This window comes from Balaenoptera musculus, chromosome X (genome assembly GCF_009873245.2).
Source record: "Balaenoptera musculus isolate JJ_BM4_2016_0621 chromosome X, mBalMus1.pri.v3, whole genome shotgun sequence".
Classification (NCBI taxonomy): Eukaryota; Metazoa; Chordata; class Mammalia; order Artiodactyla; family Balaenopteridae; genus Balaenoptera; species Balaenoptera musculus.
Window position 1 is genome coordinate 106,905,671 of NC_045806.1, and position 14,465 is coordinate 106,920,135.

General features: G+C 35.9%; 1 non-coding gene across 1 annotated transcript; it reads left to right on the forward strand.

Moving 5' to 3' along the window:
- Positions 1-520: 520 nt before the first annotated feature.
- On the forward strand, positions 521-623 carry LOC118889368. The gene has a single exon (XR_005018504.1). It is a non-coding gene; the product is annotated as a U6 spliceosomal RNA (small nuclear RNA).
- Positions 624-14,465: the final 13,842 nt, after the last annotated feature.

A 14,465-nucleotide genomic window follows, 5' to 3' on the forward strand; every position in this document is an offset into this window, starting at 1 on the left:
AAAGAATTTCTCAGACAAGCAAAACTGAAAAGAATACAGCAATACTAAACCTGTCCTAAATGAAATAGTAACAGGTCTTCTCTAAATAGAAAAGAAGCAAGAATCTATAGGAAGGAGAAAAGCACAATTGGAAAGTAAATCACTTAAATAAGCCAGATTAAAAGAAAAAAATCAAAATATTTTTGTGAAAACGATGATAACCACATGAACAGCAAAAGAATAAAAATGAAGATGTAGAAGAGGAGGATATCAAAATCATAAAATTGTGGGAGAGGAGAGTAAGAAAATGTAGATTCCTTTTTTTTTTATTTTTTGGAATGTGATATGACTATCAGTCTAAAGCAAGTAGATATGGGAAGGGGATAACATACTTGAAAAACAGGGTAAGCACAAATCAAAAAACATATAATACATTAAAAAACAAAAATAAGAGAACACAAGCATAAAATAAAAGGAAACAATCAAACCACAAAAAAGAAAAACAAAAAGAGGGGAACAAACAAGAAACACAGAATCATGCTTGCTTTGGCAGCACATATACTAAAATTGGAATGATACAGAGAAGATTAGCATGGCCCTTGCACAAGGATGACATGCAAATTCATGAAGCATTCCACATTTTTAATCAAAGAGGAAATCAAAAAATGCCTAGAAACAAATGACAACTAAAACATGATGACGCAAAACCTATGGGATGTAGCAAAAGCAGTTCCAAGAGGGAAGTTTATAGCAATACAATCTTACCTCAGAAACAAGAAAAATCTCAAATAAACAACCTAACCTTACACCTAAAGCAACTAGAGAAAGAAGAACAAACAAACAAACAACAGTTAGTAGAAGGAAAGAAATCATGAAGATCAGAGCAGAAATAAATGAAATAGAAATGAAGAAAACAATAGCAAAGATCAGTGAAACTAAAATCTGGTTCTTTGAGAAGATAAACAAAATGGATAAACTTTTAGCCAGATTCATCAAGAAAAAAAGGGAGGGGACTAAAACCAATAAAATTAGAATGAAAAAGGAAAAGTTACAACTGACACAGCAGAAATACAAAGGATTATAAGAGACTACTACAAGCAACTCTATGCCAGTAAAATGGACAACCTGGAAGAAATGGACAAATTCTTAGAAAGGTATAACCTTCCAAGACTGAACCAGGAAGACATAGAAAATATGAACAGACCAATTCACAAGTAATGAACTTGAAACCATGATTAAAAATCTTCCAACAAACAAAACTCCAGGACCAGATGCCTTCACTGGGGAATTCTATCAAACATTTAGAAAAGAGCTAATACCTATGCTTCTTAAACTCTTCCAAAAAATTTCAGAGGGAGGAACACCCCCAAGCTCATTCTACGAGGCCACCATCACCCTGATACCAAAACCAGACAAAGATGTCCCCAAATAAGAAAATTACAGGCCAATATCACTGATGAACATAGATGCAAAACTCCTCAACAGAATACTAGCAAACAGAATCCAACAGCACATTAAAAGGATCATGCACCATGATCAAGTGGGGTTTATCCCAGGGATGCAAGGATTCTTCAGTACACACAAATTAATCAATGTGATACACCATATTAACAAATTGAAGAATAAAAAAATCATAGATCATCTCAATAGGTAAGTTGAATTCTTTATTATTCTTAAAGTTATGAGCCATTAAATGTTGTCCAGGCTCATGGGTCAAATCAGAGATGGCCAGGACCTAAAGATCAGGTAGGCCATCAGAGATTACATTAGCTCTAAAAAGGGCCCAAGTATTATGAAACAAATTCAAGGAGGTTACCAAAATGTCAGGGGGACCTGGAAGTGGCAACAGTGGATAAACAACAAAAGCAAAACTAAGGAGTGTAAAATAATAAAAGCAACAATTAATGTACAAGAAAAGAGGGGAAATTAGAGTATATTAATAATGAGATATTTATTTTTTTCTTTTCAAAACAGTAAAATTGAAACCAAGGAAATAAAATCCTAACATCAATGGACCTTGAGGGTATGATGCTAAGTGAAACAAGTCACATGGAGAAAGACAAACACAATATGGTTTCACTCATATGTGGAATATAAAAAACAAACAAAAAATGAAATAAATGCACAAACCAAACAAAAATAAACATGTAGATATAGAGAACAGAGTAGTGGTTACCAGAGGGGAAGGGGGAGGTGAGGGCTAAATGGGTAAAGGGGAACAACTGTATGGTGATGGATGGAAATGAAGTTTTTGGTGGTGAGCACACTGCAGGGTATATAGAAGTAGAAATATAATGTTGTATATATGAAACTTACATAATGTTATAAACCAACATTACCTCAATAAATGGCCTAAATGGGAAAAGAGTCTAAAAAAAAAAAAGAGTGGATATGTGTTTAACTGATTTACTTTGCTGTACATCTGAAACTAACACAACATTGTAAATCAACTGTACTCCAATAAAAATTTTTAAAAAATAAATAAAATTGTATCAACTTGAAAAAAAAGTGGAGAAAATCTAAATATTAAAGAAAATGACTGTGAAATCAAGCAAAAGAGATGGCATTTTTTAAAGAATAAGTTAATGAGATGTGCAGATATATGCTAATATATTTTGAACGTTTCCCAGGAAAATGCAAATGGGCAAAAAAAGAGAAAACCTGAATAAACCAATGACCTAGAACATTTTTTTTAATATGACAAAATTACTCTAAAATGCATTTGACAAACTTTTTAAAATATGGGTGTTTTCAAAGTTTCAAAAGAACAGATTCTTTCAATTCATTTTACCTATTTATTTTTCAATGTTTCATTTTTAATGTTAAAAAAAATTTAAGGCAGTATATACATGACATATGAGCTCCACTCTTACTCTTCAAGGCTCCCTGCCCTTCACAGTGATCCCATTGATCTCTTTTATTTTACTTAATAGACGCTCAATAAGGGTTTTTTAAAATTTGCTATGTTGGAGAAAGATTTCCAAAGTGGTATATAAACCTATCATAACACAATAAAATTTTGTAATGATCACTTTTAAAAACAGTAAATTTCATAACAATCTCAAATTATAAATGCCAAAATTTTAAAGTAAGCCCCAGTTAAATAAATATTGCAGTAAATTGAAAGAAATACTACAATATAGACTAGTACAAACTGAGATGTTAAAATATTAGTATTATATAATATAATCCTTCACTTCATTAGATCAAGGAAGAAAACAGACAAAAATATGGCCATTAATATTCTGAATAGGCATTTGATGAAAAACAGCACATTTTCCTCATTTAGAAAATGTCTAGGAATAATAAATAGTAAAAATAGTAAACTAAGAATAAAAGGGTTTTTAATAGATTAAAACAGTACTTACTGTAGTGCAAATAAAAGATAAAAGGATATCTCTAATTGCCTTTTAGTATTTATTATGTTCTATATATTCTCACCATGTTCAATAACATTAGATGTTTAGTTCAAGATAGTGGGCTGAGCATATACTTTCTCCAAAATCCTTTCTAATAATGATGAGGTATGAGAAATTAATAAATTGGTAACAGCACTATAGCACGAGGAATAGTATTATGAGCAGACTAGAAATTGAGGCATTTCTCAAAAATATATTAATCAGAAAATATCAGATTGTAAAAGAAACAAGTGTAAAAAAAGATGTTATCGATGTATACACACACATACATATATACATAGCATTTTACACTAAAGACAGGCATAGTCAATTTTTTAAAATGACGTCAGTGAAAATGGCAAATTATGGAAATCCGAAAGTTTATCCTTCCACAAAAGTAATAAATAAATTGACAAAACTGTCAAACTTTTTTGGAACTGTAGACTCTAATCCAAACCTTATAGCAACCAGGGAAACAATCAAGAAAAGATAGCTGAATCTTAGTAAAACAACTTCATGGTATTTTGACTTATCCTGGTAACCATCCCCACCTTCTCAGTATAGCAGTGGCCTTGAAGACAATAGCTGTGATTACTGGTACAGGTATGTTATACCAGAGAGAGCAATGGACCTTATTCTAAAAAAAAATGTGGTTGTTAGTTTTGACTCATTTTGTGGGTCCCTGAACGGTTGCATCAAAGGACTTGTCTTTATTTAGCCTAACTTGGAACTTTCTAAAGGCTAATAAGGGAGCTACCAAGGGGGAGGGGACACTTGTGGAAAACATTTAAAAGCAAATGTATTAGCTGCTACTTCTTGAGTTAACACCAGTTGGGGCAAAAAATACTCTAACCAAAATGTTGAGAGATAAGGCTAGGGAATGAGATGCTTTGGGAAATAAGGACTTTGAAAAGGTTCCACATATTCCTGGAAATCTAGAAGGTCATGTGTATGCCAGGGCTAGGTACATGCTCATAAAAGATGTGAGAAGGTTCTAAGCTCCTACTTATCGCTAAACTTCAGGGTTTGTGCAAATAGGAATTGAAGTTTAAGGCAGAATTGTAAACTCCTTGCTGAGCACTGAAGGTATGCCCCAACGCTCATGCAGAGCCAAGTTGCAAAGATTGGTAGATTTACTGGGTTCCAGACATTTAGAAAATCTCTGTTCAGTAACTAGCTCACCACTAAATTAATGGAAAAGGGACTTCAGTAATAACATAAAACAAATAATATAGAATTGATGAAATTTGTTCATAAAAATCACAAAACAAAACAAAAAACGACTATAACAAGCATCAACAATAAACCCTGGGAAGGGAGGAAAATGTGATTTGCAGAGTTTGCCATATTATAATAGTCAAAATATCCAGTTTTTAACCAAAGTGCAAATACAAATACTGCATGATTCCAGTTATATGAGGTATCTGAAGTAGTGAAATTCATAGAAAAAGAAAGTAGAATGATGTTTGCCAGGGTCTGAGGGGAGGGGAAGGAGGGAAGTTGTTGTTTACTGGGTATACAGTTTCAGATTTCCAAGATGAAAATTTTCTGGAGATGTTTCACAACAATGTGAAAATACATAATGCTACTGAACTGTACACTTAAAAATGGTTGAGATGGTAAATTTTATGTTATGTGCTTTTCACTACAATAAAAAAATCTAACCTTTATTAAGGAGCTACAAAAAGAGGAGCAAACTAAACAAAGCAAGCAGAAGGACAGAAACAAAAAGGACTAGAGTGTAGCTAAATCAAATAAAAAAAACAATAGAGATAATCAACAAAACCAAAGGATAGTTCTTTGAAAAGATCACCAATATTGACAAGCCATTAGATAAAGTGACGAAGAAAAATACAGAAGTGTTAAATTACTAGAATTAGGAATGAAAGTAGGGACATTACTACCGACATTAAGAAATAAAAGGGATTACAAGATAACACTATGAATATTTGTATGTAGATATAGACAACCTAGATTAAAAGGACAAATTCCTTTAAACATGCAAACTGCCAAAACTGACTCAAAAATAAATAGAAAATCTGAATAGACCTGTAAAAAGTATAGAGATTAAATAAGTAACAAAAAAACTTCCAATACATAAAAGCCCAAGCCAAGATGGCTACACTTATAATTTCTACCAAACATTTAAAGAATAATAAATGCTAATTCTTTACAAAACCTTCCAGGAATTAAAAAGAGGAATGAACACTTGCCAACTCATTCTATGAGGCTATAATTACCCTGATACCAAAACTACACACAAATACCAAAAGAAAGTACAACAAAAAACTAATCTCTTATAAATATAGATGCAAAAATCATCAACAATACACTAACAAGCCAAACCTAGCAATATATAAAAGAATTAAGCACCATGACCAAGTAGAATTTATTCCAAGAATACAAGGTTGATTTAATATATGAAAATCAATTAATGTAATACACCATATAAATGAATACAGGCAAAAACCACACAATCATCTCAATAGAAACAGAAAAAGCATTTGACAAAAATTCAACACTCCTTCATGATAAAAAATCATTTAAACTAGAATTAAAAAGAAACTTCTTCAACATGATAAACAGCATCTATGAAAAACCCACAGTTAACATCACTGTGATAAAACAATTAAATATTTTCCCTCTAAGATCCAGAATAAGACATGGATGTCTGTTCTTGCCACTTAACTTCAACAATATACTAGAAGTTCTAGCCATAAAAATTATGTGAAAAATGAAATAATACACATCCAGACTAAAAGAAAGGAATAAAACTACCTCTATTCACAGATGCAAGGATCTTAATATATAGAAAATCCTAAAAATCCATACAAAAATTAGTAGAGTTAATAAACAGGTTCAGCAAATATGAAAGATGCAGAATCCACATATAAATATCAGTTGTATTTCTGTAGAAGAGCAGTGAATAATCCAAAAATAAAATTAAGGAAATAAATCCATTTGTAATAGCATTGAAAATAATAAAATACTTAGGAATATTTTTAAACTAGAAGTTGTTAGGAGCTCAGCTGAGCTGAAAAGAACTCATCTGTCTGGTGTCAGAGTAGCGGAATAAAGCAATAAGCCAAAATGGAAGTAACAGTGACATCTTTAATCACATACTGTGATGGCATAAACAAAAGTCTAACCTAAGAAAACACTGACTTTCCCCTGATTCATTCTCCCCCATGGAATGGCACACTCATCAAGGCTCAGGTGGCCAGCAAAGACATGGGTGTGATCCCATTCTCGAGGGAGTATGGAACAAAAGGCTCCTGCAGTTTTATGGAACCAGAGACCATGGGAAGAGAGAGAAGAATGGCTAGGGGTAAAAAAATTCTGAGTACTGAGTTAGAATAAGGAAGAGTGTCTTTAAGGTTTTCCACTTCTTCCCTGATAAGGAGGTCTTGACAGGGTTACATGAAGAAACCTCAGCCAGTGTCCTGAGATAAAGACACACCTAGGAATGAGGGCACTTGCCAGGGAATGCAAATATGTAAAGAAGAGCATGACACGCCAGATGGACTTGAGTCCTTGACTGCAACTTCCCTCAGAGACTGGAATTCATTGGCTGTGCATGAAGTCTGGTGTGGGAAGGGCAGCATTCCACCTGTGAGACCTGCCAGGTAAAACCTATGTAATTGCTATGGTTGGGCACGAAAAATCAAACAGAGGCTTTTGGGCAGGAGCCAGACTCCTCAGGATGTTGAAGACATATACTGAAAACAATAAAATACTGTTGAAATAAACTAAAGAAGATAAATAAATAGAAAGTCACTCCATGTCCATGGGGGTGGAAGAATTATTATTAATACAGCACTACTACTCAACAAAATCATCTATAGATTCAATGGAATCTCTGTCAAAATTCCAAGTCCATATTTTTTTTTTTTTACAAATGAGAACCAAATGCTAAAATTCACATGGGAATTTTCCAGAAAGTGTGTGGGAGAACCAACATTAAAACCTCTGTTTTTGACCCCCAATTTAGCTTTTCCCCAATAACATACACTGCTCCATGAATGTGCCAAATAATATAATGTAAAAATAATTTTAAAATCAGTAGCACTACCATTTTTTTCTGACTTCTCATGTGGTTATCTCATACTAAATAGAATAAAAAGATATGTTTGATATCAGTGAGCTAAAGAAACACTAGTGTTCATGATATCAAGTTTCCTAATATCTGGCTTACGGTAGGATTTCACTTTCCCTGGCCCTTGAAGTTATAAAGCCATATGACTCACTGTGGCTAATCAAATGTAAACAGACATGGCAGGAATCACTATTAAGCTGATGCTCAACTCTCCAGCCCAACTCTTCCTGTACTGCAGCATATGTGAAAGCATAGGTTTATGGGGTGTCTCCATGAAAATAGGTCCTGAGTAACTACAATGAGCAAAAAGCCTTTGGCAATGCACATTGGACCTGTATTATGAATGAAAAATAAACTTTTGTGGTTTTAAGTACTGAGATTTTGAGATCATTTTTTACTGTAGCAAATTATAACTTACCCTTACTAGTTGAGATTTATATAAAATTCAAATGGATTCTTGCTATTGTATTTATCTACACACACACACACGGATGTGTGTGTGTGTGTATCAAAAGTAGGCATTATTCCTATTAATTATCTACAAAATCTAACATAAAAGCATAGAGTTAGAAAATCTAATTCTTATAAAACATTTCAATCTGATTTCTTCTACAAAGTCTACTCTTTTTGTCATGCATAATTCCGTATGAGCTTGTATTAAAAAGAAGCTTTGACAAGCTTTGACCCACATGACATTATGAGATACTTCCTTGAATAGGACAATAAACCTATTAATTACCCTTTAAAAAATAATTTCAAGTCATATCCTTAATACATATTGAACTTTATTCCCAAGATTTAGTAACAATTACACAGTGAAGAAGGGTATCAGATGACATTCTATCCTTATGACAGATGGTTTGATTAAGGTATTCAAAAACATATAAAAGTATAGTGAAGTCAACACCTTGAGCTGCATGGCACTTCCAGGCAGCAGACACTAATTGGAGAAAATGTCTGTATGGGTTTAAAGTTGATTGCTATTCAATTTCTCTCCAAAATATTTGACAGGTCCCCCACCGACAAATTATTTTGAAATCTACATGTAGGAGAACTATCCTAATATATCCTACTTGAGTTTTGAAGAGGGAGAGAATCTTATTAATTAAGATCACATTTTTATCCATGTGCAAATTAAATAGTCTGCCTGAAATATACAAGTATTTCTTTGGGTGATTTATTAAGGAAATATATTGAAATTTTTCTTGGGAGCAGGGAGCACAGAAAGAGGAATCAGTTTTTCTGCTCAAGTAACTGTATGACATCAAAGTATCTAGATAAGAGTGAAAAATTCAGTAAATCACCCCTGATGGCCTTCAGCCAACAAAAATGATGTTTAGTGTGCATTTTCATTTCTCAATAAGACTATAAAATTTAATTGGTACAGTCACTATGGAAAACAGTATGGAGGTTCCTCAAAAAAAGCTGAGAACAGAACTACCATATGATCCAGCAGTCCCACTTCTGGGTATTAATCCAAAGAAAATGAAAACTCTAACTTGCAAAGATATATGTACCCCCATGTTCACTGCAGCATTATTTACAGTAGCCAAGACATGGAAACAATCTAAGTGTCCATGACAGATAAATGAATAAAGAAAATGTGAGATACACACACACACACACACACACACACACACACACAGGAATATTACTCAGCCATAAAAAGATAAGGGTTAATATCCAAAATATACAAAGAACTCATACAACACAAAATTTTAAAAACAACAACCTGATTAAAAATGGGCAGAAGACCTGAATAGACATTTTTCCAAAGAAGACATACAAATGGCTAACAGACACATGAAAAGGTGATCAACATCAGTAATCATCAGGGAAATGCAAATCAAAACCACAACGGAGAGATCACCTCACACATGTCAGAATGGTTATTTTCAAAATGACAACAAATAACAAGTGTTGCCAAGGACGTGGAGAAAAGGGAACCCTCATGCATACTGTTCTCCATAGTGGCTACACCAATTGACATTCCCACCAACAGTATAGGAGGGTTCCCTTTTTTCCACACCCTCTCCAGCATTTATTGTTTGTAGATTTTTTATGATGGTCATTCTGACTGGAGTGTGGTGATACCTCATTATAGTTTTGATTTGCATTTCTCTAATACTTAGTGATGCTGAGCATTTTTTCATGTGCCTGTTGGCCATCTGTATGTCTTCTTTGGAGAAATGTCTACTTAGGTCTTCTGCCCATTTTTTGTTTGGATTGTTGGTTTTATTTGATATTAAGTTGTATGAGCTGTTTATATATTTTGGAAATTAATCCCTTTTCAGTTGCATCATTTGCAAATAGTTTCTCCCATTCTGTAGGTTGTCTTTTTGTTTTGTTTATGGTTCCCTTGGCTGTGCAAAAGCTTTTAAGTTTTATTAGATCCCATTTGTTTAGTTTTATTTTTATTTCGAATACTCTAGGAGACGGATCCAAAAAGATATTGCTGCAATTTATGTCAGAGTATTCTGCCTATGTTTTCCTCTAGTTTTATAGTATCTGGTCTTACATCTAGGTCTTTAATCCATTTTGAGTTTATTTTTATATATGGTGTTAGAGAATACTTGAATTTCATTCTTTTACATGTAGCTGTACAGTTTTCCCAGCACCACTTATTGAATAGACTGTCTTTTCTCCATTGTATATTCTTGCCTCCTTTGTCAGAGATGAATTGACCATAAGTGCATGGGTTTGGTTCTTGACTCTCTATCCTCTTCCATTGATCTATGTGTCTGTTTTTGTGCCAATACCATACTGTTTTAATGTAGCTTTGTAGTATAGTCAGAAATCAGGGAGTCTGATTCCTCCAGCTCTGTTTCTCTTTTTCAAGATTGCATTGTCTAAGGGAGGTTCAAGATGGCGGAAGAGTAAGACGTGGAGATCACCTTCCTCCCTACAGATACCTCAGAAATACATCTACATGTGGAACTGCTCCTATAGAACACCTACTGAACACTGGCAGAAGACCTCAGACCTCCCAAAAGGCAAGAAACTCCCCACGTACCTGGGTGGGGCAAAAGAAAAAAGAAAAAACAGAGACAAAAGAATAGGGATGGGGCCTGCACCAGTGGGAGGGAGCTGTGAAGGAAGAAAGATTTCCACACACTAGGAAGCCCCTTCACGGACGGAGACTGCAGGTGGCAGAGGGGGGAAGCTTCAGAGCCATGGAGGAGAGTGCAGCCACAGGGGTGCGGAGGGCAAAGCACAGAGATTTCCGCATAGAGGAGCAGTGCCGACCAGCACTCACAAGCCCGAGAGGCTTCTCTGCTCACCTGCCGGGGTGGGCAGGGTCTGGAAGCTGAGGCTCGGGCTTTGGTCGGATCCCAGGGAGAGTACTGGGGTTGGCTGCGTAAACACAGCCTGAAGGGGGCTAGTGCACAACAGCTAGCCGGGAGGGAGACCGAGAAAAAGTCTGGACCTTCCGAAGAGTCAAGAGACTTTTTCTTCCCTCTTTGTTTCCTGGTCCGCGAGGAGAGGGGATTAAGAGCACCGCTTAAAGGAGCTCCAGAGATGGACGCAAGCCGTGGCTATCAGCGTGGACTCCAGATACAGGCATGAGACGCTAAGGCTGCTGCTGCTGCCACCAAGAAGCCTGTGAGCAAGCATAGTTCACTATCTACCCTGCCCCTCCCGGGAGCCTGTGCAGCCCGCCACTGCCAGGGTCCCGTGATCCAGGGACAACTTCCCCAGGAGAACGCATGGCGCGCCTAAGGCTGTTGCAATGTCACGTTGGCCTCTGCTGCCGTAGGTTCGCCCCGCATCCGCACCCCTCCCTCCCCCTGGCCTGAGTGAGCCAGAGCCCCTGAATCAGCTGCTCCTTTAACCCCATCCTGTCTGAGCGAAGAACAGACCCCTTCAGCCGACCTACATGCAGAGGAGGGTCCAAATCCAAAGCTGAACCCCAGGAGCTGTGCGAACAAAGAAGAGAAAGGGAAATTTCTCCCAGCAACCTCAGGAGCAACGGATTAAATCTCCACAATCAACTTGATGTACCCTGCATCTGTGGAATACCTGAATAGACAACGAATCATCCCAAATTGAGGAGATGGACTTTGGGAGCAAAGATTTTTTTTTTCCTCTTTTTCTCTTTTTGTGAGTGTGTATGCATATGCTTCTGTGTGAGATTTTGTCTGTATAGCTTTGCTTTTACCATTTGTCCTAGGGTTCTGCCTGGCCGTTTTTTGGGGTTTTTTTTTTATTTTACATTAAAAAAATTTTTTCTTAATAATTACTTTTTATCTTAATAACTGTATTTTATTTTATTTTCCTTTATTTTATTTTATTTTATCCTCTTTCTTTCTTTCTATTTTTTCTCCCTTTTATTCTGAGCTATGTGGATGAAAGGCTCTTGGTGCTCCAGCCAGGAGTCAGTGCTGTGCCTCTGAGGTGGGAGAGCCAAATTCAGGACATTGGTCCACAAGAGACCTCCCAGCTCCACGTAATATCAAACGGCGAAAATCTCCCAGAGATCTCCATCTCAATGCCAAGACCCAGCTGCATTCAACAACCAGGAAGCTACAGTGCTGGACACTCTATGCCAAACAACTAGCAAGAGAGAAACACAACCCCATCCATTAGCAGAGAGGCTGCCTAAAATCATAATAAGGCCACAGACACCCCAAAACACACCACCAGACGTGGACCTGCCCACCAGAAAGACAAGATCCAGCCTCATCCACCAGAACACAGGCACTAGTCCCCTCCACCAGGAAGCCTACACAACCCACTGAACCAACCTTAGCCACTGGGGACAGACACCAAAAACAACGGAAACTACAAACCTGCAGCCTGCAAAAAGGAGACCCCAAACACAGTAAGTTAAGCAAAATGAGAAGACATAAAAACACACAGCAGATGAAGGAGCAAGGTAAAAACCCACCAGACCTAACAAATGAAGAGGAAATAGGCAGTCTACCTGAAAAAGAATTCAGAATAATGATAGTAAAGATGATCCAAAATCTTAGAACTAGAATACAGGAAATACAAGAAACGTTTAACAAGGAACTAAAAAAACTAAAGAGCAAACAAACAATGATGAACAACACAATAAATGAAATTAAAAATTCTCTAGAAGGGATCAATAGCAGAATAACTGAGGCAGAAGAACGGATAAGTGACCTGGAAGATAAAACGGTGGAAATAACTACTACAGAGCAGAATAAAGAAAAAAGAATGAAAAGAACTGAGAGCAGTCTCACAGACCTCTGGGACAACATTAAACGCACCAACATTCGAATTATAGGGGTCCCAGAAGAAGAAGAGAAAAAGAAAGGGACTGAGAAAATATTTGAAGAGATTATACTTGAAAACTTTCCTAATACGGGAAAGGAAATAGTTAATCAAGTCCAGGAAGCACAGAGAGTCCCATATAGCATAAATCCAAGGAGAAACACACCAAGACACATATTAATCAAACTATCAAAAATTAAATACAAAGAAAACATATTAAAAGCAGCAAGGGAAAAACCACAAACAACACACAAGGGAATCCCCATAAGGTTAACAGCTGATCTTTCAGCAGAAACACTGGAAGCCAGAAGGGAGTGGCAGGACATATTTTAAGTGATGAAGGAGAAAAACCTACAACCAAGATTACTCTACACAGCAAGGATCTCATTCAGATTTCATGCAGAAATCAAAAGCTTTACAGACAAGCAAAAGCTAAGAGAATTCAGCACTACCAAACCAGCTTTACAACAAATGCTAAAGGAACTTCTCTAGGCAGGAAACACAAGAGAAGGAAAAGACCTACAATAACAAACCCAAAACAATTCAGAAAATGGGAATAGGAACATACATATCGATAATTACCTTAAATGTAAATGGATTAAATGCTCCAACCAAAACACATAGACTGGCTGAATGGATACAAAAACAAGACCCATATATATGCTGTCTACAAGAGACCCACTTCAGACGTAGGGACACATATAGACTGAAAGTGAGGGGATGGAAAAAGATGTTCCATGGAAATGGAAATCAAAAGAAAGCTGGAGTAGCAATTCTCATATCAGACAAAATAGACTTTAAAATAAAGACTACTACAAGAGACAAAGAAGGACACTACATAATGATCAAGGGAGCGATCCAAGAAGAAGGTATAACAATTGTAAATATTTATGCACCCAACATAGGAGCACCTCAGTACATAAGGCAAATAAATACTAACAGCCATAAAAGGGGAAATCGACAGTAACACAATCATAGTAAGGGACTTCAACATCCCCCTTTCACCAATGGACAGATCATCCAAAATGAAAATAAATAAGGAAACACAAGCTTTAAATGATACATTAAACAAGACAGACTTAATTTATATTTATAGGACATTCCATCCAAAAACAAGAGAATACACATTCTTCTCAAGTGCTCATGGAACATTCTCCAGGATAGATCATATCTTGGATCACAAATAAAGCCTTGGTAAATTTAAGAAAATTGAAATCATATCAAGTATCTTTTCCGACCACAACTCTATGCAACTAGATATCAATTAGAGGAAAAAATCTGCAAAAAATACAAACACATGGAGGCTAAACAATACACTACTTAATAACCAAGATATCACTGAAGAAATCAAAGAGGAAATCAAAAAATACCTAGAAACAAATGACAATGAAAACACGACGACCCAAAACCTATGGGATGCAGCAAAAGCAGTTCTAAGAGGGAAGTTTATAGCAATTCAATCCTACCTTAAGCAACAAGAAACAACTCAAATAAACAACCTAACCTTACACCTAAAGGAACCAGAGAAAGAAGAACAAAAAAACCCCAAAGTTAGCAGAAGGAAAGAAATCATAAAGATCAGATCAAAAATACATGAAAAAGAAATGAAGGAAACGATAGCAAAGATCAATAAAACTAAAAGCTGGTTGTTTGAGAAGATAAACAAAATTGATAAACCATTAGCCAGACTCATCAAGAAAAAAAGGGAGAAGACTCAAATCAATAGAATTAGAAATGAAAAAGGAGAAGTAACA